The following is a 22049-nucleotide window of genomic DNA, read 5'->3' on the forward strand; positions in this document are numbered from 1 at the left end:
GCAACCTTCGACCATCACCCTCTGCCTTCTGCCACTAAGCCAGTTTTGGATCCAATGTGCCAAGGCACCCTGGATCCCATCTTGCTCTAGAGAATGCCCTCATGCTCTGGAGTATGCCGTCATGCTCTAGAGTCTGCCGACATGCTCTAGAATAGCCCGTCATGCTCTAGAGTATGTCATCATGCGCTAGAGAACGACTTCATGATCTAGAGTAGGCTGTCATGCTCTAGTGAATGACATCATGCTCAGAGTATGCCATCATGCTCTTGAGTCCCTCGTCAGGCTCTAAAATAGGCCATCATGCTCTAGAGAACGACATCATGCTCTAGAGTACGCCATCATGCTCTAGCATCTGCCCTCATGCTCTAGATTAAGCCGTCATGCTCTAGAGATTGCCATCATGATCTAGAGCCCGCTGTCATGCTCTAGAGAATGGCGTCATGCTCTAGAGAATGCCTCATGCTCCACAGTACGCCGTCATGCTCTAGCATCCGACATCGTGCTCGAGAGTCTGCCCTCATGTGCTAGAGAAGGCCATCATGCTCTAGAGTCCACCCTCATGCTATAGAGTCCAACATCACGCTCTACAGAACTCTGTCATGCTCTAGAGTAGATGGTCATGCTCTAGAGTAAACCGTCATGCTATAGAGTCCACCGTCAAGCTCTAGAGTCCACCATCTTGCTCTAGAATCCGCCGTCATGCTCTAGAGAAATCCATCATGCTCTAGAGAATGGCGTCATGCTCTAAAGAATGCCGTCATGCTCTAGAGAACTCCGTCATGCTCTAGAGTCTGCCATCATGCTCTAGAGAATGGCGTCATGCTCTAGAGAATGCCGTCATGCTCTGGAAAACAGCATCATGTATAGAGTCCGCCGCCATGCCCTAGAGAAGGCCGTCATGCTCTAGTGAAAGCTGTCATGCTCTGGAGAACACCTTCAGGCTCTAGAGTCTGCTGGCATGCTCTATAGAAAGCCCTCATGCTCTAGAAAACAGCGTCATGCTCTAGCGAATGGCATCATGCTCTGGAGAATGGCGTCACGCTCTAGAGAACGGCATCATGCTCCAGAGTCCATCATCATGCTCTAGAGAATGGTGTCATTCTCTAGAGCCCGCCGTCATGCTCTAGAAAATGGATTCATGCTCTAGAGAATGCTGTCATGCCCTAGAGAAGGTCCTCATGCTCTAGAGAAAGCCATCATGCTCTGGAGAAAGCTGTCATGCTCTGGAGAATGCCGTCATGCTCTAGAGAATGCCGTCAGACACTAGAGTACACTGACATGCTCTAGAGTAGGCCGTCATACTCTAGAGAAAAACCTTATGCTCTAGAGTAGGCCGTCATACTCTAGAGAATGCCGTCATGCTCAAAAAAATGGCATCATGCTCTAGAGCCCGCCGTCATGCCCTAGAGAAGGCCGTCATGCTCTAGTGAAAGCTGTCATGCTCTGGAGAAGGCCTTCTGGCGCTAGAGTCCACTGACATGCTCTAGAGAAAGCCCTCATGCTCTAAAAAATGGCGTCATGCTCTAGCGAATGGCGTCATGCTCTGGAGAATGGCGTCATGCTGTAGAGAAAACCCTCATGCTCTAGAATAGGCCATTTACTCTAGAGGATGCCGTCATGCTCTAGAGCACACTGTCATGCTCTATAGAATGCCTTCATGCTCCAGAGAATATCCTCATGCTCTAGAGTAGGCTGTCATGCTCTAGAATATGCTGTCATGCTCTAGAGCACGCCGTCATGCTCTATAGAATGCCATCATGCTCTAGCGAATGCCGTCAAGTGCAAGAGAACACCGTCATGCTCTAGAGTCTGCCGTCATGCTCTGGAGAACGCTGTCATGCTGTAGAGAATGCCATCATGCTCCAGAGCCCGCCATCATGCTCTGGAGAACGCTGTCATGCCTGAGAGAACACCGTCATGCCCTAGTGTAAGCCGTCATGCTCTAGAGAATGCCGTCAAGCTCTAGGGAATGCCGTCATGCCCTAGAGTAGGCCGTCATGCTCTAGAGAACGCCATCATTCCCTAGAGTAGGCCATCATGCTCTAGAGAATGGCATCAAGCTCTAGAGATTGCAGCCATGCCCTAGAGAAGGCCTTTATGCTCTAGCGAACACCGTCATGCTCTAGAGAAAGGCTTCAAGCTCTAGAGATCGCAGTCATGCCCTAGAGAAGGTCTTCATGCTTGAGAGAACTCCATCATGCTCTAGACAACGCCGTCAAGATCTAGAGATCATGGTCATGCCCTAGAGAAGGCCGTCAACCTCTAGAGTAGGCCATCACGCTCTAGAGAACACCATCATGCTCTAGGAAAGGCCGTTAAGCTCTAGAGAACGCCGTCATGTCCTAAAGAATGCCGTCATGCCCTAGAGAAGGCAGTCAAGCTCCAAAGTCTGCTGTCATGCCCTAGAGAAGGCCGTCATGCTCTAGAGAAAGCCATCATGTTCTAGAGAATGCCATGTGTTCTAGATTAGGCCATCGTGCTCTAGATTAGGCGGTCATGTTCTAGAGTACATCGTCATGCTCTAGAATAGGCCATCTTGCTCTAGGGAACGCCCTCATGCTCCAGGGAACACCCTCATTCTCTAGATTAGACCATCATGCTCTAGAGTAAGCTGTCATGCTCTAGAATGGCTGTCATGCTCAAGACAATGCCGTCATGCTCTAGAATATGCCACCATGCTCTAGAGCATGTTCTCATGCTCTAGAGCCCGTCGTTAAGCTCTAGAGAATGCCCTCATGCTCTAGAGTATGCCGTCATGCTCTAGAGTCCGCCGTCATGCTCTAGAATAGGCCGTCATGCTCCAGAGTATGCCGCCATGCTCTAGAGAATGACATCTTGTTCAAGAGTATGCCATCATGCTCTAGAGTCCACCGTCAGTCTCTAGGGTAGGCCATCATGCTCTAGAGTGTGACATCATGCTCTGGAGTCCACCGCCATGCTCTAGGAATGCTGTCATGCTCTAGAGGATGCCATCATGCTCTAGAGTTTGCCATCATGCTCTAGAAAATGGCATCATGCTCTAGTGTCCACCGTCATGCGCTAGGGTAAGCCGTCATGCTCTAGAGAACGCCATCATGCTCCAGAGTACACTGTCATGCTCTAGCACCTGCTGTCACAATCTAGAGTAAGCCGCCAAGCTCTAGAGTCTGCCCTCATTCACTACAGTCCCCGGTCATGCTCTAGAGTACACCATCATGCTCTAGAGAATGCCATCATGCTCTAGAGTACACCATCATGCTCGAGAGAATGCCGTCATGCTCTAGAGTCCACCCTCATGCTATAGCATCTGCCATCATCCTCTGGAGAACTCCATCATGCTCCAGAGTAGACCGTCATGCTCTAGAGAAATCCGTGATGCTCTAGAGTCCACCGTCATGCTCTAGAGTCCACTGTCTTGCTCTGGAGTCTGCTGTCATGCTCTAGAGAAATCTGTCATGCTCTAGAGAATGGTGTCATGCTCTAGAGAATGCCGTCATGCTCTAGAGTCCATCGTCATGCTCTAGAGAAACCCGTCACGCTCTAGAGAATGGTGTCATGCTCTAAAGTCCACCGTCATGCTCTAGATAATGCCATCATGCTCTAGAGTCAACCATCATACTCTAGGGACCGCCATCATGCTCCAGAGAATGGCATCATGCTCTAGAGAATGGCATCATGCACCAGAGTCTGCCGTCATGTTCTAGAAAATTGCGTCATGCTCTAGAGTCCGCCGTCATGCCCTGGAGAAGGCCGTCATGCTGTAGTGAAAGCCTTCATGCCCTGGGGAACGCCTTCAGGCTCTAGAGTCCACAGACATGCTCTAGATAAAGCCCTCCTGCTCTAGAAAATGGCGTCATGCTCTAGCGAATGGCATCATGCTCTAGAGAATGGTGTCATGCTCTAGAGTCCACCATCATGCTCTACAGAAAGCCATCATGCTCTGGAGAAAGCCGTCATGCTCTGGAGAAAGCCATCATGCTCTGGAGAAAGCTATCGTGCTCTGGGGAATGCCGTCATGCTCTAGAGTATGCTGTCAGACTCTAGAGTCCGCTGCCATGCACTAGAGTGGGCCGTCATGCTCTAGAGAATGCCATCATGCTCTAGAGAATGCCATCATGCTCTAGAGAACGCCGTCATACTTTATAGAATGCCGTCATGCTCTAGTGAAAACCCTCATGCACTAGAGTAGGCCATCATGCTATAGAGAACGCCGCCATGCTCTATAGAATGCCGTCATGCACTAGAGAATGGTGTCATGCTCTAGAGAAAGCCATCATACTCTAGAGAATGCCGACAAGCTCAAGAGAACACCATCATGCTCTAGAGCACGCCATCATGCTCTATAGAATGCCATCATGCTCTAGAGAATGCCGTCAAGTGCTAGAGAATGCCGTCATGCTCTAGAGTCTGCCGTCATGCTCTAGAGTCTGCCATCATGCTCTGGAGAATGCTGTCATGCCTGAGAGAACACCATCATGCCCTAGTGTAGGCCATCATGCTCTAGAGAAAGCCGCCAATCTCTAGAGAATGCCGTCAAGCTCTGGGGAATGCCGTCATGCCCTAGAGTAGGCCGTCATGCTCTAGAGAACGCCGTCATGCCCTAGAGTAGGCCATCATGCTCTAGAGAATGGCGTCAAGCTCTAGAGATTGCAGTCATGCCCGAGAGAAGGTCTTCATGCTCTAGAGAACACCGTCATGCTCTAGAGAATGCCATCAAGCTCTAGAGATCGCAGTCATGCCCTAGAGAAGGCCTTCATGCTCGAGAGAACTCCATCATGCTCGAGAGAACGCTGTCAAGATCTACAGATCATGGTCATGCCCTAGAGAAGGCTGTCATCCTCTAGAGTAGGCCATCACGCTCTAGAGAACGCCATTATGCTCTAGGGAAGGCCGTTAAGTTCTAGAAAACGCCGTCATGTCCTAGAGAATGCTGTCATGCCCTAGAGAAGGCCGTCAAGCTCCAAAGTCTGCTGTCATGCCCTAGAGAAGACCATCATGCTCTAGAGAATGCCCTCATATTCTAGATTAGGCCGTCATGCTCTAGATTAGGCTGTCATGCTCTAGGGTACGCCGTCATGCTCTAGAGTATGCCGTCGTGCTCTAGAATGGCCGTCATGCTCAAAACAATGCTGTCATGCTCTAGAATATGCTGTCATGCTCTAGAGCAAGTTGTCATGCTCTAGAGCCCGCCATCATGCTCTAGAGAATGCCATCATGCTCTAGAGTATGCCGTCATGCTCTAGCGTCTGCCATCATGCTCTAGAATAGGCCGTCATGCTCTAGAGTACGCTGTCATGCTCTAGAGAACGACATCATGTTCAAGAGTATAACATCATGCTCTAGAGTCCACCGTCAGTCTCTAGAGTAGGCCGTCATGCTCTAGAGTGTGACATCATGCTCTGGAGTCCGCCACCATGTTCTAGGAATGCCATCATGCTCTAGAGAGGGCAGCACGGTGGCATAGTGGTTAGCACTCTTGCCTCACAGCGCCAGGGACCCGGGTTCGAATCTGGCCTCGGGCGACTGTCTGTGTGGAGTTTGCACATTCTCCCCGTGTTTGCGTGGGTTTTCTCCGGGTGCTCCGGTTTCCTCCCACAGTCCAAAGATGTGCGGGTTAGGTTGATTGGCTATGATAAATTGACCCTTAGTGTTAGGGGGATTAAATACGTGGGGTTACGGGGATAGGGTGGGATATGTGTTGGTGTAGGGGTTACGGGGATCGGGTGGGATATGTGTCGGTGCAGGCTCGATGGGCCGAAATGGCCTCTATCTGCACTGTGGGGTTTCTGTGATTCTGTGAATGCCGTCATGCTCTAGAAAATGGCGTCATGCTCTAGCACCCACCATCATGCTCCAGGGCAAGCCGTCGTGCTCCAGAGAACGCCATCATGCTCCAGAGTTAGCTGTCATGCTCTAGCATCTGCTGTCATGCTCTAGAGTAAGCCACCAAGCTCTAGAGTCCACCCTCATGCTCTACAGTCCGCGGTCATGCTCTAGAGAACGCCATCTTGCTCTAGATTACACCATCATGCTCTTGAGAATGCCGTCATGCTCTGCAGTACGCCATCATGCTCTAGAGAATGCCATCATGCTCTCGAGTCCACCCTCATGCTATAGAGTCCACCATCATGCTCTGGAGAACTCCGTCATGCTCTAGAGTAGACCATCATGCTCTAGAGAAATCCGTCATACTCTAGAGTCCACCATCATGCTCTAAAGTCCACTGTCTTGCTCTGGAGTCTGCTGTCATGCCCTAGAGAAATCTGTCATGCTCTAGAGAATGGTGTCATGCTCCAGAGAATGCCGTCATGCTCTAGAGTCCACCGTCTTGCTCTGGAGTCTGCTGTCATGCTCCAGAGAATGCCGTCATGCTCTAGAGTCCACCGTCATGCTCTAAAGTCCACTGTCTTGCTCTGGAGTCTGCTGTCATGCTCTAGAGAAATCTGTCATGCTCCAGAGAATGCCGTCATGCTCTAGAGTCCACCGTCTTGCTCTAGAGTCCATCATCATGCTCTAGAGAAATCCGTCATGCTCTAGAGAATGGTGTCATGCTCTAGAGACCACCGTCATGCTCCAGAGTCCATCGTCATGCTCTAGAGTCCATTGTCATGCTCTAGAGTCCATTGTCATGCTCTAGAGAATGTCGTCATGCTCTAAAGTCCACTGTCATTCTCTAGATAATGCTGTCATGCTCTAGAGTCGACCATCATGCTCTAGGGACCGCCATCATGCTCTAGAGAATGCTGTCATGCACCAGAGTCTGCCATCATGTTCTAGAAAATGGCGTCATGCTCTAGAGTCCGCCGTCATGCCCTGGAGAAGGCCGTTATGCTGTAGTGAAAGCCTTCATGCTCTGGAGAACACCTTCAGGCTGTAGAGTCCGCTGACATGCTCTAGATAAAGCCCTCATGCTCTAGCGAATGGCATCATGCTCTAGAGAATGGTGTCATGCTCTAGAGTCTGCCATCAGTAGGGTTGCAAAGGGGTGGAAAGTTTCCGGTAAATTTCCGGTAAATTTCCGGAAATTTTCCACGGGGAGTTTAGCTTGGGAATTTTGGGAATTTTGCCCAAACAAGCACATGCTAGCATAATATTGCTTTTTTTGTATTTCTTTCTTTTTTTTCCACAGGTCCTCTCTTAAAATTACTAACAGAGATGGAATCTTAATTATTAAGGAATTTCTTAATCAATATATGTTTATCTTCTTACTTGGCTTGTTTTAATAATTACAAGTTTTGTGTGTGACTGTGAACAAATGTGTCCTGATTGGTTGGATGAGTGGATGAACGATTAGCTCCCTCTATTTGTAATATTTGTATATCGAATTGTGATTGGCCTGCAGGCATCTGTAAGACTGCTATAGTTTTTTTAAGATCCAGGTTAGGTGTCCTGAGGGAAGTCATTTTGTTTTCTGCTGATGTTGTGATGATGTAGTAAGTAAATCAGACTTTATACCAAATAAACCAGTTACTTGTTGAACTCTGTTGTTCTTCAATTTAAAATATACAAAATAATACACTATTGGTGATGTAGCGTCGTGTGTGTACAGGTCATGCTTCCATCACATGGAGCATCAGCAAAAATGTACTCACCCTGTTGCAATCGTGCTGATCGACCGCAGTTCGACACAGAGATGAATGCCCTTTATTTCTCTGCATAGAACAATGCCACATTTACCGTCGGATGTGCGGAAGCATTTTACCCCAGGCATTAAAGATGGAAAGACTCTGTACATGTGCAAACACTGTAGAAAGCCATATGTAAAGAATGCCACAAAGATGCAGCAGCATTTATCCAACGATCTTGGATCACAAAAGGTCTTTGCAGTAGTTACTGACAATGCTGCGAATATGAAGGCTGCTTGGGCTCAAGTGGAGGAGGCCTACCCTCATATTACGTCTATTGGGTGCACAGCTCATGGGTTTAACCTGCTCCTCAAGGACATCATGGGTTTGAGAACCATGGAAGCACTGTACAAGAGAGCCAAGCAAGTTGTTAAGTATGTCAGGGGAAAACAGGTAGTTGCAGCAACCTACAACTCCAAGCAAATGACAAAGAACAAGAACACCACACTGAAGCTGCCCAGCAACACTAGATGGGGTGGTGTTGTCATAATGTACAACAGCCTTCTGGAGGGTAAGGAGTCGCTGCAAGAAATGGCAATATCCCAGTCTGGGGATATGGAAACCACCATCAAGAAAATACTGCTGGATGATGTGTTTTGGGAGAGAGTGGTTAGCAGCCTTAAACTATTCTCACCAGTAGCATCTGCAATTGTTCAGATTGAAGGAGATGACGCTGTCTTGTCAGATGTTCTCAGGCTTTTTACTGATTTAAAAGAACAAATCAGCATTGCCCTACCCACATCCCTGCTGCTCAAAGCAGAGGAGAAGGCAATTGTTCAATTCATACAGACGCGTCAAGAATTTTGTGTCAAGCCAATTCATGCTGCAGCATACATGCTGGACCCAAAGCATGTTGGGAGACCAATACTTTCTGGAGAACAGATCAACAGCGCTTACAGTGTGATTTCTACCCTCTCACACCATCTCAATCTGGATGTGGGCAAAGTTCTGGGAAGTCTGGCAAAGTTCTCTACCAAGCAAGGTCTTTGGAATGGGGATGGGATATGGGAATCATGCAAGCATATCAGTGCACATACCTGGTGGAAGGGACTTTGTGCATCTGAGGCCCTGTCACCTATTGCATCGGTGATACTCCAAATCCCACCTTCATCAGCGGCCTCTGAACGAAACTGGTCACTTTTTGGGAATACGCATACAAAGGTGCGCAACAGGCTGACTAACAAGAGAGTGGAGAAACTGATGGCTATCCGGGCGAACGTACAACTTATTGAGCCAGATACAGAAGTGTCCACCACACAGCTAGACACTGACACAGAGGAGGAAATGGACACATCAGAGCCAGAGTCAGAGAATCAGGAGGCGCAATGAGGAGTAGAAGACTCAGAAGACTCATGAGTAGAAGACTCAAAGGGACAAAATAAGGACAAATTACAGGCTAAATAAGCTGACGCTCTTTTTATTTTATTTTAGATGGGTCTTTTTTGTGGGGGTTCAATAAAGTTCAAAATTATAACCTAAATAAAGTTTTGAAAGCCTGTTTTTATTTGTATGGAACAGTATGTCTATTTTGACGACAAAGATAATATAAGGGTCAGAGACAAAAACCATCAGTGTGCAAAAAAACTCAAAATTCCCATAAATTCCCATAAATTCCCAAAATTCCCATAAATTCCCAAAAATTCCCATGGAAAGTTACCTCTTTTAAAAATTCCCAGAATTTTGCAACCCTACTCTAGAGAAAGCCATCATGCTCTGGAGAAAGCCGCCATGCTCTGGAGAACACTGTCATGCTCTAGAGAACGCCATCAGACACTAGAGTGCGCTGACATGCTCTAGAGTAGGCCGTCATACTCTAGAGAATGCCATCATGCGCTAGAGAATGCCGTCATGCTCTAGAGAAAACCCTGATGCTCTAGAGTACGTCATCAAGCTCTAGAGAAAGCCATCATGCTCTGGAGAAAGCTGTCATGCTCTGGAGAATGCCGACATGCTCTAGAGTATGCTGTCAGACTCTAGAGTCCGCTGCCATGCTCTAGAGTGGGCCGTCATGCTCTAGAGAATGCCGTCATGCCATCATGCTCTATAGAATGCCATCATGCTCTAGAGAATGCCGTCATACTTTATAGAATGCCGTCATGCTCTAGAGAAAACCCTCATGCTCTAGAGTAGGCCATCATGCTATAGAGAATGCTGTCATGCTCTATAGAATGCCGTCATGCACTAGAAAATGGTGTCATGCTCTAGAGAAAGCCATCATTCTCTAGAGAGTGCCGACAAGCTCAAGAGAACGCCGTCATGCTCTAGAGAATGCTATCTTGCTCTAGAGAACACCATCATGCCCTACAGAACACCGTCATGCACTCGAGTAGGCCGTCATGCTCTAGAGAATGACATCAAGCTCTAGAGACCACCATCAAGCTCTAGGGAACACCATCATGCACTAGAGTAGGCCGTCATGCTGTAGAGAACGCCGTGAAGATCTAGAGATCACCATCATGCCCTAGAATACGCCGTCATGCTCTAGAGAATGGTGTCAAGCTCCAGAGATCGCAGTCATGCCCTAGAAAAGGCCTTCATGCTCTAGAGAACAACGTCATGCTCTAGAGAACACCATTAAGCTCTAGAGATCACGGTCATGCCCTAGAGAAGGCCTTCATGCTCTAGAGAACACCGTCATGCTCTAGTGTAGATCGCCCAGCTCTAGAGAATATCTTTAAGCTCTAGAGAATGCTGTCATGTCCTAGAGAATGCCATTATACTCTAGAGAAAGCCGTCATGCTCTAGAGAATGCCCTTGTGTTCTAGAATCCGCCGTCATGCTCTAGCGAAATCCATCATGCTCTAGAGAATTGTGACATGCTTTAGAGAACACCGTCATGCTCTAGAGAAACCTGTCATGCTCTAGAGCCTGCCGTTATGCTCTAGTGAATGGCGTCATGCTCTAGAGAACGCCATCATGCTCTAGAGTATGCTTCATACTCTAGAGAATGCCATCATGCTCTAGAGAATGCCATCATGCTCTAGAGTACGCATCATACTCTAGAGAATGCCATCATGCTCTAGAGAATGCCATCATGCTCTAGAGAATGCCATCATGCTCTAGAGTCCACCCTCATGCTATAGGGTCCACCTCATGCACTAGAGAACTCCATCATGCTCTAGAGTAGACCGGCATGCTCTAGAGAAAACCGTCATGCTCTAGAGTCCACTGTCATGCTCTAGAGTCCACCATCTTGCTCTAGAATCCGCCATCATGCTCTAGAGAAATCCATCATGCTCTAGAGAATTGAGTCATGCTCTAGAGAATGCCGTCATGCTCTAGTGAAAGGTGTCATGCTCTGGAGAACGCCTTCAGGCTCTAGAGTCCATTGACATGCTCTATAGAAAGCCCTCATGCTCCAGAAAATGGCGTCATGCTCTAGCGAATGGCGTCATGCTCTATAGAATGGCATCATGCTCTAGAGAACGGCATCATGCTCTAGAGTCCACCGTCATGCTCTAGAGAATGGCGTCATTCTCTACAGTCCGCCGTCATGCTCTAGAAAATGGATTCATGCTCTAGAGAATGCTGACATGCCCTAGAGAAGGTCATCATGCTCTAGAGAAAGGCGTCATGCTCTGTAGAAAGCCATCATGCTCTGGAGAATGCCGTCATGCTCTAGAGAATGCCGTCAGACACTAGAGTACACTGACATGCTCTAGAGTAGGCAGTCATACTCTAGAGAATGCCATCAATGGCTAGAGAACACCATCATGCTCTAGAGAAAACCCTCATGCGCTAGAGAATGCCGTCATGCTCTACAGAATGCCGTCATGCTCTAGAAAACAGCGTCATGCTCTAGAGTCTGCCGTCATGCCCTAGAGAAGGCCATCATGCTCTAGTGAAAGCTGTAATGCTATGGAGAAGGCCTTCAAGCTCTAGAGTCCGCTGATATGCTCTAGAGAAAGCCCTCATGCTCTAAAAAATGGTGTCATGCTCTAGAGAATGGTGTCATACTCTAGAGTCCACCGTCATGCTCTAGAGAATGGCGTCATTCTCTAACATCTGCCGTCATGCTCTAGAAAATGGATTCATGCTCTAGAGAATGCTGTCATGCCCTAGAGAAGGTCATTATGCTCTAGAGAAAACCGTCATGTTCTGGAGAAAGCCGTCATGCTCTGGAGAATGCCGTCATGCTCTAGAGAACGCCGTCAGACACTAGAGTCCACTGACATGCTCTATAGTAGGCCGTCATACTCTAGAGAATGCCATCATATGCTAGAGAATGCCGTCATGCTCTAGAGAAAACCCTCATGCTCTAGAATAGGCCATCATACTCTAGAGAATGCCATCATGCTCTAGAGCACACTGTCATGCTCTATAGAATGTTGTCATGCTCTAGAGAACTCTGTCATGCACTATGGAATGCTGTCATGCTCTAGAGAGTACACTCATGCTCTAGAGTAGGCAGTCATGCTCTAGAGCATGCTGTCATGCTCTAGAGCATGCCGTCATGCTCTATAGAATGCAGTCATGCTCTAGAGAATGCCATCAAGCACAAGAGAACGCCGTCATGCTCTAGAGTCTCCCATCATGCTCTAGAGAATGCCGTCATGTTCTAGAAACCGCCATCATGCTCTGGAGAACGCTGTCATGCCTGAGAGAACACCGTCATGCCCTAGAGTAGGCTGTCATGCTCTAGAGGAAGCTGTCAATCTCTATAGAATGCCGTCAAGCTCTAGGGAATGCTGTCATGCCCTAGAGTAGGCCGTCATGCTCTAGAGAATGGCATCAAGTGCTAGAGATTGCAGTCATGCCCTAGAGAAGGCCTTTATGCACTAGAGAACACCGTCATGCTCTAGAGAATGCCGTCAAGCTCTAGAGATCGCAGTCATGCCCTAGAGAAGGGCTTCATGCTCGAGAGAACTCCATCATGCTCTAGAGAACGCCATCAAGATCTAGAGATCACGGTCATGCCCTAGAGAAGGCTGTCATCCTCTAGAGTAGGCCATCAAGCTCTAGAGAATGCCATCATGTTCTAGAGAAGGCCGTTAAGTTCTAGAGAGGGCCATCATGTCTGAGAGAATGCTGTCATGCCCTAGAGAAGGCCGTCAAGCTCCACAGTCCTCTGTCATGCTCTAGAGAAGGCTGTCATGCTCTAGAGAAAGCCATCATGCTCTAGAGAATGCCCTCGTGTTCTAGAGTAGGCTGTCATGCTCTAGAGTATGCTGCCATGCTCTAGAATAGGCCATCTTGCTCTAAGGAACGCCCTCATGCTCTAGAGTAGGCCATCGTGTTCTAGAGTATGCTGTCATGCTCTAGAATAGGCCGTGATGCTCAAGAGAATGCCGCCATGCTCTAGAATATGCCGTCATGCTCTAGAGCAAACTGTCATGCTCTAGAATAGGCCGTCATGCTCTAGAGAACGCCCTCATGCTCTAGAGAATGACATCATGCTGTAGAGTATGCCGTCATGCTCTAGAGTCCCCCGTCAGGCTCTAGAGTAGGCCGTCATGCTCTAGAGTATGACATCATGCTCTGGAGTCCGCCGCCATGCTCTAAGAATGCTGTCATGCTCTAGAGAATGCCATCATGCTCTAGAGTACGCATCATACTCTAGAGAATGCCATCATGCTCTAGAGAATGCCATCATGCTCTAGAGAATGCCATCATGCTCTAGAGAATGCCATCATGCTCTAGAGTCCACCCTCATGCTATAGGGTCCACCTCATGCACTAGAGAACTCCATCATGCTCTAGAGTAGACCGGCATGCTCTAGAGAAAACCGTCATGCTCTAGAGTCCACTGTCATGCTCTAGAGTCCACCATCTTGCTCTAGAATCCGCCATCATGCTCTAGAGAAATCCATCATGCTCTAGAGAATTGAGTCATGCTCTAGAGAATGCCGTCATGCTCTAGTGAAAGCTGTCATGCTCTGGAGAACGCCTTCAGGCTCTAGAGTCCATTGACATGCTGTATAGAAAGCCCTCATGCTCCAGAAAATGGCGTCATGCTCTAGCGAATGGCGTCATGCTCTATAGAATGGCATCATGCTCTAGAGAACGGCATCATGCTCTAGAGTCCACCGTCATGCTCTAGAGAATGGCGTCATTCTCTACAGTCCGCCGTCATGCTCTAGAAAATGGATTCATGCTCTAGAGAATGCTGACATGCCCTAGAGAAGGTCATCATGCTCTAGAGAAAGGCGTCATGCTCTGTAGAAAGCCATCATGCTCTGGAGAATGCCGCCATGCTCTAGAGAACGCCGTCAGACACTAGAGTACACTGACATGCTCTAGAGTAGGCAGTCATACTCTAGAGAATGCCATCAATGGCTAGAGAACACCATCATGCTCTAGAGAAAACCCTCATGCTCTAGAGTAGGCCGTCATGCTCTAGAGAATGCCGTCATGCTCTAGAGAATGCCGTCATGCTCTAGAAAACAGCGTCATGCTCTAGAGTCTGCCGTCATGCCCTAGAGAAGGCCATCATGCTCTAGTGAAAGCTGTAATGCTATGGAGAAGGCCTTCAAGCTCTAGAGTCCGCTGATATGCTCTAGAGAAAGCCCTCATGCTCTAAAAAATGGTGTCATGCTCTAGAGAATGGTGTCATACTCTAGAGTCCACCGTCATGCTCTAGAGAATGGCGTCATTCTCTAACATCTGCCGTCATGCTCTAGAAAATGGATTCATGCTCTAGAGAATGCTGTCATGCCCTAGAGAAGGTCATTATGCTCTAGAGAAAACCGTCATGTTCTGGAGAAAGCCGTCATGCTCTGGAGAATGCCGTCATGCTCTAGAGAACGCCGTCAGACACTAGAGTCCACTGACATGCTCTATAGTAGGCCGTCATACTCTAGAGAATGCCATCATATGCTAGAGAATGCCGTCATGCTCTAGAGAAAACCCTCATGCTCTAGAATAGGCCGTCATACTCTAGAGAATGCCATCATGCTCTAGAGCACACTGTCATGCTCTATAGAATGTCGTCATGCTCTAGAGAACTCTGTCATGCACTATGGAATGCTGTCATGCTCTAGAGAATACACTCATGCTCTAGAGTAGGCAGTCATGCTCTAGAGCATGCAGTCATGCTCTAGAGAATGCCATCAAGCACAAGAGAACGCCGTCATGCTCTAGAGTCTCCCATCATGCTCTAGAGAATGCCGTCATGTTCTAGAAACCGCCATCATGCTCTGGAGAATGCTGTCATGCCTGAGAGAACACCGTCATGCCCTAGAGTAGGCCGTCATGCTCTAGAGGAAGCTGTCAATCTCTATAGAATGCCGTCAAGCTCTAGGGAATGCTGTCATGCCCTAGAGTAGGCCGTCATGCTCTAGAGAATGGCATCAAGCGCTAGAGATTGCAGTCATGCCCTAGAGAAGGCCTTTATGCACTAGAGAACACCGTCATGCTCTAGAGAATGCCGTCAAGCTCTAGAGATCGCAGTCATGCCCTAGAGAAGGGCTTCATGCTCGAGAGAACTCCATCATGCTCTAGAGAACGCCATCAAGATCTAGAGATCACGGTCATGCCCTAGAGAAGGCTGTCATCCTCTAGAGTAGGCCATCAAGCTCTAGAGAATGCCATCATGTTCTAGAGAAGGCCGTTAAGTTCTAGAGAGGGCCATCATGTCTGAGAGAATGCTGTCATGCCCTAGAGAAGGCCGTCAAGCTCCACAGTCCTCTGTCATGCTCTAGAGAAGGCTGTCATGCTCTAGAGAAAGCCATCATGCTCTAGAGAATGCCCTCGTGTTCTAGAGTAGGCTGTCATGCTCTAGAGTATGCTGCCATGCTCTAGAATAGGCCATCTTGCTCTAAGGAACGCCCTCATGCTCTAGAGTAGGCCATCGTGTTCTAGAGTATGCTGTCATGCTCTCGAATAGGCAGTGATGCTCAAGAGAATGCCGCCATGCTCTAGAATATGCCGTCATGCTCTAGAGCAAGTTGTCATGCTCTAGAATAGGCCGTCATGCTCTAGAGAACGCCCTCATGCTCTAGAGAATGACATCATGCTGTAGAGTATGCCGTCATGCTCTAGAGTCCCCCGTCAGGCTCTAGAGTAGGCCGTCATGCTCTAGAGTATGACATCATGCTCTGGAGTCCGCCGCCATGCTCTAAGAATGCTGTCATGCTCTAGAGAATGCCATCATGCTCTAGAGATGGCCGTCATGCTCTAGCGAACACCGTCATGCTCTAGAGTCCGCCGTCACGCTCTAGGAATGCCATCATGCTCCAGAGAATGCCGTCATGCCCTAGAGTAAGCCGTCATGCTCTAGCGTCCGCCGTCATGCTCTAGAGTAAGCCGTCATGCTCTAGGGTCCGCCCTCATGCTCTAGTCCTGCCGTCATGCTCTAGGGAACACCGTTATGCTCTAGAGGATGCCATCATGCTCTATAGTCCATCATCATGCTCTAGAGAATGCCGTCATGCTCTAGAGGAAGCCGTCATGCGCTACAGTACGCCGTCATGCTCTAGAGAATGACATCATGCTCTAGAGTATGCCGTCATGCTCTAGAGTCCCCCGTCAGGCTCTAGAGTAGGCCGTCATGCTCTAGAGTATAACATCATGCTCTGGAGTCTGCCGCCATGCTCTAGGAATGCTGTCATGCTCTATAGTCCGTCGTCATGCACTAGAGAATGCCGTCAAGCACTAGAGATCATGGTCATGCCCCAGAGAAGGCTGTCATCCGCTAGAGTAGGCCGTCACGCTCTAGAGAATGCCGTCATGCTCTAGTGAAGGCTGTTATTCTCTAGAGAACACTGTCATGCCCTAGAGAATGCTGTCATGCCCCAGAAAATGCCGTCAAGCTCCAGAGTCCCCTGTCATGACATAGAAATCCTGTTATAAATCTCATCATTCATCAAGAAACTACTCATGAAATAATGCTGGACGGCCAGCTGGTGGCGCCGTCCAAGGAGTATATTTACGCGGGCGTTGGCCCCATCTTGACAGGGGCATTTTGTAAGACAAGGAACTGGTGAAGTACAACTAGGCCTCCATGTTCTGAAACAAGTTGATTAAAGCCTTGCTTTATGCTCAAACCAAGTGCGTCGTGAGTTTTATTATGTCAAATCCGTCATGCTCTAGAGAATGCCGTCATGCTCTAGAGTCTGCCATCATGCACTAGAGAATGCCCTCGTGTTCTAAAGTGGGCCGTCGTGTTCTAGAGAATGTCCTCATTCACTGGAGTAGGCCGTCATGCTCTAGAGTATGCCGTCATGCTCTAGAATAGGCCATCATGCTCTAGAGTATGCCCTCATGCTCTAAAATAGGCTGTCATGCTCATGAGAATGCCATTATGCTCTAGAATACACTGTCATGCTCTAGAGCAAGTTGTCATGTTCTAGAGTCCACCGTCATGCTCTAGAGAATGCCCTCATGCTCTAGAGTATGCCATCATGCTCTAAAGTCCACCCTCATGCTCTAGAATAGGCCGTCATGCTCTAGAGTACGTTGCCATGGTCTAGAGAATGACTTCATTCTCTAGATTAGGCTGTCATGCTCTAGAGAATGACATCATGCTCTACTGTATGCCGTCATGCTCTAGAGTCCCCATCAGGCTCTACAGTAGGCCATCATGCTCCAGAGAATGACATCATGCTCTACAGTATGCCATAATACTCTAGAGTCCACCCTCATGCTATAGGGTCCACCGTCATGCTCTAGAGAACTCCGTCATGCTCTAGAGTAGACTGTCATGCTCTAGAGAAAACCATCATGCTATAGAGTCCACCGTCTTGCTCTAGAGTCCACCATCTTGCTCTAGAATCCGCCGTCATGCTCTAGAGAAATCCATCATGCTCTAGAGAATTGCGTCATGCTCTGGAGAATGCCGTCATGCTTTAAGGAAATCTGTCATGCTCTATAGTCTGCCATCATTCTCTAGAGAATGGCGTTATGCTCTAGAAAACAGCGTCATGTTCTAGAGTCCGCCGTCATGCCCTAGAGAAGGCCATCAAGCTCTAGTGAAAGCTGTCATGCTCTGGAGAACACCTTCAGGCTCTAGAGTCCGCTGACATGCTCTATAGAAAGCCCTTATGCTCTAGGAAATGGTGTCATGCTCTAGAGAACGGCATCATGCTCCAGAGTCCACCGTCATGCTCTAGAGAATGGTGTCATTCTCTAGAGCCCACCGTCATGCTCTAGAAAATGGATTCATGCTCTAGATAATGCTGTCATGCCCTAGAGAAGGTCATCATGCCCTAGAGAAAGCCGTCAAGCTCTGGAGAAAGCCGTCATGCTCTGGAGAATGCCGGCATGCTCTAGAGAATGCCGCCAGGCACTAGAATACAATGACATGCTCTAGAGTAGGCAGTCATACTCTAGAGAATGCCATCATGTGCTAGAGAACACCATCATGCGCTAGAGAAAACCCTCATGCTCTAGAGTGGGCCGTCATACTCTAGAGAATGCCGTCATGCTCTAGAAAACAGCGTCATGCTCTAGAGTCTGCCGTCATGCCCCAGAGAAGGCCATCATGCTCTAGTGAAAGCTGTAATGCTATGGAGAAGGCCTTCAAGCTCTAGAGCCCGCTGATATGCTCTAGAGAAAGCCCTCATGCTCTAAAAAATGGCGTCATGCTCTAGCGAATGGCGTCATGCTCTAGAGTCCACCGTCATGCTCTAGAGAATGGTGTCATTCTCCAGCATCCGCCGTCATGCTCTAGAAAATGGAATCATGCTCTAGAGAATGCTGTCATGCCCTAGAGAAGGTCGTTATGCTACAGAGAAAGCCGTCATGTTCAGGAGAAAGCCGTCATTCTCTGGAGAATGGCGTCATGCTCTGGAGAATGGCGTCATGCTCTAGAGAACGGCATCATGCTCTAGAGTCTACCGTCATGCTTTGAGAATGGTGTCATTCTCCAGCATCCGCCGTCATGCTCTAGAAAATGGAATCATGCTCTAGAGAATGCTGTCATGCCCTAGAGAAGGTCGTTATGCTATAGAGAAAGCCATCATGTTCTGGAGAAAGCTGTCATGCTCTGGAGAATGCCGTCATGCTCTAGAGAATGCCGTCAGGTGCTAGAGTCCGCTGACATGCTCTAGAGTAGGCCGTCATACTCTAATGCCGTCATGTTCTAGATTCCGCCATCATGCTCTGGAGAATGCTGTCATGCCTGAGAGAACACCGTCATGCCCTAGACTAGGCTGTCATGCTCTAGAGAAAGCTGTCAAGCTCTAGAGAATGCCGTCAAGCTCTAGGGAATGCCGTCTTGCCCTAGAGTAGGCTGTCATGCTCCAGAGAATGGCATCAAGCACTAGAGATTGCAGTCATGCCCTAGAGAAGGCCTTTATGCTCTAGAGAACACCATCATGCTCTAGAGAATGCCGTCAAGCTCTAGAGATCGTAGTCATGCCCTAGAGAAGGGCTTCATGCTCGAGAGAACTCCGTCATGCTCTAGAGAATGCCATCAAGATTTAGAGATCATGGTCATGCCCTAGAGAAGGCTGTCTTCCTCTGGAGTAGACCATCAAGCTCTAGAGAATGCCACCATGTTCCAGAGAAGTATGTTAAGCTCTAGAGAATGCCGTCATGTCCAAGAGAAGGCTGTCATGCTCTAGAGAAAGCCATCATGCTCTAGAGAATGCCCTCGTGTTCTAGAGTAGGCTGTCATGCTCTAGAGTATGCTGTCATGTTCTAGAATAGGCCATCTTGCTCCATGGAATGCCCTCATGCTCTAGAGTAGGCCATCATGCTCTAGAGTATGCTGTCATGCTCTAGTATAGGCCGTCATGCTCAAGAGAATGCCGGCATGCTCTAGAACACGCCGTCATGCCCTAGAGCAAGTGGTCATGCTCTAGAGCCCACCGTCATGCTCTAGAGAATGCCCTCATGCTCTAGAGTATGCTGTCATGCTCTAGAGTATGCCGTCATGCTCTAGAGAATGACATCATGCTCTGGAGTCCGCCGCCATGCTCTAGGAATGCTGTCATGCTCTAGAGAATGCCATCATGCGCTAGAGATGGCTGTCATGCTCTAGCGAACACCGTCATGCTCTGGAGTCCGCCGTCACGCTCTAGGAATGCCGTCATGCTCTAGAGAATGCCTTCATGCCCGAGAGTAAGCCGTCATGCTCTAGCGTCCGCCGTCATGCTCTAGAGTAAGCCGTCATGCTCTAGGGTCCGCCCTCATGCTCTAGTCCTGCCGTCATGCTCTAGGGAACACCATTATGCTCTAGAGAATGCCGTCATGCTCTATAGGCCGTCGTCATGCTCTAGAGTCCGCCGTCATGCTTTAGAGTCCGCCGTCATGCTCTAGAGAACTCCATCATGCTCGAGAGTCCGCCATCATGCTCTAGAGAATGCCGTCATGCTCTAGACTCTGCCATCATGCTCTAGAAAACAGCATCATGCTCTAGAGTCCGCCATCATGCTCCAGAGAATGCCGTCATGCTCTAGACTCTGCCATCATGCTCTAGAAAACAGCATCATGCTCTAGAGTCCGCCATCATGCCCTAGAGAAGGCCGTCATGCTCTAGTGAAAGCCCTCATGCTCTAGAAAATGGTGTCATACTCTAGGGAACGGTGTCATGCTCTAGAGTCAACCATCATGCTCTAGAAAATGGCGTCATGCTCTGGAGAAGGTCGTAATGCTCTAACGAATGCCATCATGCTCTAGAGTCCACCGTCATGCTCTAGAGAATGCCGTCATGCTCTAGAGAATGCTGTCATGCCCTAGGGAACAACGTCATGCCCTATCATAGGCCATCATGCTCTAGAGAAAGCCATCAAGCTCTAGAGAACGCCATCAAGCTCTATGGAACGCCGTCATGCCCTAGAGTAGGCCATCATGCTCCAGAGAATACCGTCAAGCTCTAGAGATGGCAGTCATGCCCTAGAGAACACCTTCATGCTCTAGAGAACACCATCATGCTCTAGAGTACACCGTCAAGCTCTAGAGATCGCCGTCATGCCCTAGATTAGGCCATCATGCTCTAGAGTATGCCCTCATGCTCTAGAATAGACCGTCATGCTCAGGCGAATGCCATTATGCTCTAGAATACACCGTCATGCTCTAGAGCAAGTTGTCATGTTCTAGAGTCCACCGTCTTGCTCTAGCGAATGCCTTCATGCTGTAGAGTATGCCGTCTTGCTCTAGAGTCCACCGTCATCCTCTGGAATAGGCCGCCATGCTCTAGAGTATGCCATCATGCTCCAGAGAATGACTTCATGCTCTAGAGTAGGCTGTCATGCTCTAGAGAACGGCATCATGCTCTACTGTATTCCGTCATGCTCTAGAGTCCCCATCAGGCTCTACTGTAGGCCATCATGCTCTAGAGTATGCCGTGATGCTCTAGAGAATGCGGTAATGCTCCAGAGTACGCTGTCATGCTCTAGCATCCACCATCATTCTCTAGAGTACGCCATCATGCTCTAGAATCCGCCGTCATGCTCTAGAGTAAGCCGTCATGCTCTAGAGAACCCTATCATGCTCTAGAATACACTGTCATGTTCTAGAGAATGCCCTCATGCTCTAGAGTATGTCGTCATGCTCTAGAGTCCACCGTCATGCTCTAGAATAGGCCGTCATGCTCTAGAGTATGCCATCATGCTCCAGAGAATGACTTCATGCCCTAGAGTAGGCTGTTATGCTCCAGAGAACAACATTGTGCTCTAGTGTACGCCGTCATGCTCTAGTGTCCCCCATCAGGCTCTACAGTAGGCCATCATGCTCCAGCGAACGACATCATGCTCTAGAGTACACCATGATGCTCTAGAGAATGCCATAATGCTCTAGAGTCCACCGTCATACTCTAGAGAATGCTGTCAAGCTCAAGAGAACGCCGTCATGCTCTAGAGAATGACATCAAGGATATACTTGTCATAGAGGGAGTGCAACAAAGGTTAACGAGATTGATTCCTGGGATGGCAGGACTGTCGTATGAGAAGAGATTGAGTAAACTAGGCCTGTATTCTCTTGAATTGAGAAGAATGAGAGGGGATCTCATTGAAGCATACAAAAATATTACAGGGCTTGATAGAGTGGATGCTGGGAGAATGTTTCCCTTGGCTGGGGAGTCTCGAACCAGGGACCACAGGGTAGGCCATTCAGGACTGAGATGAGAAGAAATTTCTTCAAACAGAGGGTGGTGAATCTTTGGAATTCTCTATCCCAGAGGGCTGTGGAGGCTCAGCCATTGGGTACATTCAAAACAGAAGTCAATAGATATCTGACTAGTAAGGGCATCAAGGGATATGATGATAAGACTGGTGAATGGAATTGAGGCAGAAGATCAGCCACAGAAACATGGAAACATAGAAACATAGGAGATAGGAGCAGGACTAGGCCATCCGGCCCTTCGAGCCTGCTCCACCATTCAATGAGATCATGGCTGATCATCCAATTTCAGTACACTGTCCCTGCTTTCTCCCCATATCCCTTGATCCCTTTAGCTTTAAGAAATATATCTAACTCCTTCTTGAATATATTTAATGAATTGGCCTCCACTGCCTTCTGTGGTAGAGAATTCCACAGGTTCACCACTCTCTGGGTGAAGAACTTC

The sequence above is a fragment of the Somniosus microcephalus genome, chromosome 1, assembly GCF_052327205.1.
Source record: "Somniosus microcephalus isolate GS21.2 chromosome 1, FLI_Smic_1.0, whole genome shotgun sequence".
In the NCBI taxonomy this organism is placed as follows: Eukaryota; Metazoa; Chordata; class Chondrichthyes; order Squaliformes; family Somniosidae; genus Somniosus; species Somniosus microcephalus.